This window comes from Haliotis asinina, chromosome 2, assembly GCF_037392515.1.
Source record: "Haliotis asinina isolate JCU_RB_2024 chromosome 2, JCU_Hal_asi_v2, whole genome shotgun sequence".
Lineage (NCBI taxonomy): Eukaryota > Metazoa > Mollusca > Gastropoda > Lepetellida > Haliotidae > Haliotis > Haliotis asinina.
In genome coordinates this window covers 7,792,582-7,798,417 of record NC_090281.1, presented here as the reverse complement: position 1 = coordinate 7,798,417, position 5,836 = coordinate 7,792,582, and positions in this window count along the sequence as shown.

The window sequence follows — 5,836 nt, the reverse complement described above, 5'->3', positions numbered from 1 at the left end:
CAGTGGGGGATAAACGCTGAATGCTTCGATCTGAGTTTTGATCTTCATCATTTCCGTTAATCTACGAACAGGAACAATGTTTGAGAGGAGACAGACTCCTGTCCTTTCCAACCCTTAATTTCCTATTCCCAACGTCATGCATCAAGAGAGGCTTTTACATTGTGGCTGTTACTTAAGCGGATCAATAAAAGTTTGAAAATATGGATGTTTCTTCAGGTCGTTTCAGAGAAGTTGGTACAGATACCACAATATTTCACAGCTAGTAAAGTAGATGCACCAACTTTTTATAACTTGATGCAGCATCTGTAATGTACCTATGTACGTGATTTGTGGGTCTGCAGCTGATCAATAATACGTTAGGGCATAATTTTGTTACGTGTTTCACAAAGTCACCAATTTCTGAAAAAGCGAAACAAAGCAACACTTAATAAAGACAAAAGTACGTGAATGATGTTCTTGACTCTCATTTTTTGTAGTGCCTATTACAGTTTCATGAGTTCTTTGGACTTGGTAGTGTCTGATTTCATATGACGAGGTGGTACGTTTAAGGTTCGAATCGGCGGTGTTAGAATGAAGGAAAAAGAAGTTTTGCCGGTTTCGAAACTATAACTAGACGGGTCGGTGGGGTGATGAGAAACACCGAAACTATCACTAGACTGGTCGGTGGGGTGATGAGAAACACCGAAACTATAACTAGACGGGTCGGTGGGGTGATGAGAAACACCGAAACTATAACTAGACGGGTCGGTGGGGTGATGAGAAACACCGAAAATATAACTAGACGGGTCGGTGGGGTGATGAGAAACACCGAAACTATAACTAGACGGGTCGGTGGGGTGATGAGAAACACCGAAACTATAACTAGACTGGTCGGTGGGATGATGAGAAACACCGAAACTATAACTAGACGGGTCGGTGGGATGATGAGAAACACCGAAACTATAACTAGACGGGTCGGTGGGGTGATGAGAAACACCGAAACTATAACTAGACGGGTCGGTGGGGTGATGAGAAACACCGAAACTATAACTAGACGGGTCGGTGGGATGATGAGAAACACCGAAACTATAACTAGACTGGTCGGTGGGGTGATGAGAAACACCGAAACTATAACTAGACGGGTCGGTGGGGTGATGAGAAACACCGAAACTATAACTAGACTGGTCGGTGGGGTGATGAGAAACACCGAAACTATAACTAGACTGGTCGGTGGGGTGATGAGAAACACCGAAACTATAACTAGACTGGTCGGTGGGGTGATGAGAAACACCGAAACTATAACTAGACGGGTCGGTGGGGTGATGAGAAACACCGAAACTATAACTAGACGGGTCGGTGGGGTGATGAGAAACACCGAAACTATAACTAGACGGGTCGGTGGGATGATGAGAAACACCGAAACTATAACTAGACTGGTCGGTGGGGTGATGAGAAACACCGAAACTATAACTAGACGGGTCGGTGGGATGATGAGAAACACCGAAACTATAACTAGACGGGTCGGTGGGGTGATGAGAAACACCGAAAATAAAAATGCTGTCCATATCACTAACACAATACAAATACACAGTTTACAGTTCGAACAGTTTTCAATTTCCAAAGGTAGTTTGTCAACACATTGGGATAAGAATATCTGCATAACATAGATGTGATAACTCAAAACAAATTTCAAGGCAATGTCGGATTTGTTTTTCCAGGAGTCCAGTGTGTAGCTATTTTACCCCAGAAATTATAAAATTCTTAGATAAAATCACAAGGTACCTCCAATGGTGTAATTTGCCACCTCGTTGTATTTAGAGTGCCCAGTTCTATAGATAGCAGTGGTTTGGCAGGTCTTTTAAAGAAAAGACTTTTTATGGTCAAAAGCCAGTTACAGCCGCGTCCAATGACCGCCATGGCATTTCTCAGAGGCTGACTGGCTGAGTTTAGTTTTACGCCGCTTTTAGCAAATTCCAGAAACATCACGGCGGGGGACACCAGAAATGAGCTACACACATTGTACCTATGTGGAATCGAACCCAGGTCTTCGGGGTGACGAGCGAATACTTTAGCCACTAGGCTACCCCATCGCCAATACTTTAGAAGGAAGAAGTCCCAATGCACGGATGTAGTATTCCTTTCCTGTACATCTCACTATCACTACATCAATGTTTATAACGACCTGGAATGTAAGTTCTTCCTTTAAGCATTGACTCATATGCACATAATGTAGATTTTGAATTGGAGAGTTAGACTCGATGCCTGTCCTATTTCAGCTTTCTTGAACCAATTCTACAACTTTAGACAACGTTTGAACTCTGACGCTAACATCAAATACTTTACAGACCGCATTAACTGAAATAAACACCGACTTAAACACGAGATGCCTGTATATTTAAGTACAGGTTTACTTGAACGACTTGAGAAAGATGCCCAACCAGAACTGCAGCAACTCCAAGAGTCCACCCGTCTCTATTAATCCAGACTATTCACCCACCCGTCAAGTGAAGTAAACTCCCCTTTCAACACACCCGACCGTGGACAGAGTAAACCCATTTCTCAACAATGCCAACATCCATCTCGCCGCTTAATTGGAGCACACTTCAAAGCGTTTTACAAAATAGAGACGAACAAAACCCGCTGATTATCCTGACGTTCTGTGATGTACACGACTCCATACAAAACACCCGCCCGTTATGTAATGTATACCCATCCCACAACAGCCCCCACAGACAACCCTCTTCCCGTTCTGTAATGGATTAACCTCCATCAACAACTGTCACATCCACCAACCCTTTATGACTCCCTCAACAACATCCACAAAACTCCCACCCTTTATGCAATTTATACCCATCCCTCAACCCCCCATCCGTTCGGCAATGTATAAAACTCCCTCAACACATCCCACTGACCACCCAGCCGTTATGTAATGTATATACCTCCCTCAACAACTCGAACAGACCACCCAGCCGTTATGTAATGTATATACCTCCCTCAACAACTCGAACAGACCACCCAGCCGTTATGTAATGTATATACCTCCCTCAACACATCCCACTGACCACCCACCCGTTATGTAATGTATATACCTCCCTCAACAACTCGAACAGACCACCCATCCGTTATGTAATGTATATACCTCCCTCAACACATCCCACTGACCACCCACCCGTTATGTAATGTATATACCTCCCTCAACACATCCCACAGACCACCCAGCCGTTATGTAATGTATATACCTCCCTCAACAACTCGAACAGACCACCCAGCCGTTATGTAATGTATATACCTCCCTCAACAACTCGAACAGACCACCCAGCCGTTATGTAATGTATATACCTCCCTCAACAACTCGAACAGACCACCCACCCGTTATGTAATGTATATACCTCCCTCAATAACTCGAACAGACCACCCACCCGTTATGTAATGTATATACCTCCCTCAACAACTCGAACAGACCACCCATCCGTTATGTAATGTATATACCTCCCTCAACAACTCGAACAGACCACCCAGCCGTTATGTAATGTATATACCTCCCTCAACAACTCGAACAGACCACCCAGCCGTTATGTAATGTATATACCTCCCTCAACACATCCCACTGACCACCCACCCGTTATGTAATGTATATACCTCCCTCAACAACTCGAACAGACCACCCAGCCGTTATGTAATGTATATACCTCCCTCAACACATCCCACAGACCACCCAGCCGTTATGTAATGTATATACCTCCCTCAACAACTCGAACAGACCACCCAGCCGTTATGTAATGTATATACCTCCCTCAACAACTCGAACAGACCACCCACCCGTTATGTAATGTATATACCTCCCTCAACAACTCGAACAGACCACCCAGCCGTTATGTAATGTATATACCTCCCTCAACAACTCGAACAGACCACCCAGCCGTTATGTAATGTATATACCTCCCTCAACAACTCGAACAGACCACCCATCCGTTATGTAATGTATATACCTCCCTCAACACATCCCACTGACCACCCACCCGTTATGTAATGTATATACCTCCCTCAACACATCCCACTGACCACCCACCCGTTATGTAATGTATATACCTCCCTCAACAACTCGAACAGACCACCCACCCGTTATGTAATGTATATACCTCCCTCAACACATCCCACTGACCACCCAGCCGTTATGTAATGTATATACCTCCCTCAACAACTCGAACAGACCACCCAGCCGTTATGTAATGTATATACCTCCCTCAACACATCCCACTGACCACCCACCCGTTATGTAATGTATATACCTCCCTCAACACATCCCACAGACCACCCAGCCGTTATGTAATGTATATACCTCCCACAACAACTCGAACAGACCACCCACCCGTTATGTAATGTATATACCTCCCTCAACAACTCGAACAGACCACCCATCCGTTATGTAATGTATATACCTCCCTCAACAACTCGAACAGACCACCCAGCCGTTATGTAATGTATATACCTCCCTCAACACATCCCACTGACCACCCATCCGTTATGTAATGTATATACCTCCCTCAACAACTCGAACAGACCACCCATCCGTTATGTAATGTATATACCTCCCTCAACACATCCCACTGACCACCCATCCGTTATGTAATGTATATACCTCCCTCAACACATCCCACTGACCACCCAGCCGTTATGTAATGTATATACCTCCCTCAACACATCCCACTGACCACCCACCCGTTATGTAATGTATATACCTCCCTCAACACATCCCACTGACCACCCAGCCGTTTTGTAATGTATATACCTCCCTCAACAACTCGAACAGACCACCCATCCGCTGTGTGCCTGGCAAAAATATTTGAGATTGCCTTGATGTAAATATTGACAGTGAAAAATAGGCCTCTGATGCACATTAAACAATTATTTTTACATAATTTTCTTAGCGCTGACTTGTGTTATACCACGTTTAGATTTTGTGTGTAGACGTTTTTTTCAAGAGCCATCAATCCGTCGTTCTATAGACTTCAAACATCATTTAGTTGCTTAACCAGAGAATCAGTATTACTATCCTTGGCGTATTGCCATTGTTCTAGGCTGCTCTGTTTCCTATACTTGTCCTTCCACAGAACGACTATTGTGTATTCTCGGACAAGCGTCCGTGGTTAAAGGCAACAACAGATCAAAATTATCTAAAACATCAAAGTCAGGGATTTCTTGTCCTGAGGGAAATGCACAAGGGCACAAATGTTTTTAAATACACGTTGCATGCAATATCTTAGGGATCCACATTGTGAATTACAGGAATATCACATTAACGTCACATCCGGCAAATTTAACCTGCCAAGGATGAAACGGGTAACGGAAATCCGGAATAGAAACGCTGGAGCAGAAACAACTAAAGCGTGATTACATTTACTTGTATCTACGGCTATGTTTACCATTCACTAGCATCACTAAAGTATACCACCGTGCTCTTACGGCGGCACACAAACTTGTCATCGAACCCACTCAGCCACCACGGCTTGCACAAAAATGGATGTTTGACAAGTTATGTCAAGACGATGCCATCTATGCACTGACAATTCAGGCACGGCTCACGAAAACTATGAATACATACTGCCATTTATGAGCTTGAATTGTCTATTCATATTAAATTTCTCCCCAACAACCATCATCAATGCATTTGTCAAACTAATTTATATTACCTTTATATTGCTTCTTATTAACAACCCCTCACCACTTTGATCACAAAATTAGTTTATCCGTAGAAGCTGTTAAAATACACATGCAGACGACAGCCAGTAAACCACCATTCCGTGGCTAGATATAAAATTCACTGTGTTATTAAGGCAGGCAAAACACAGTACTAACT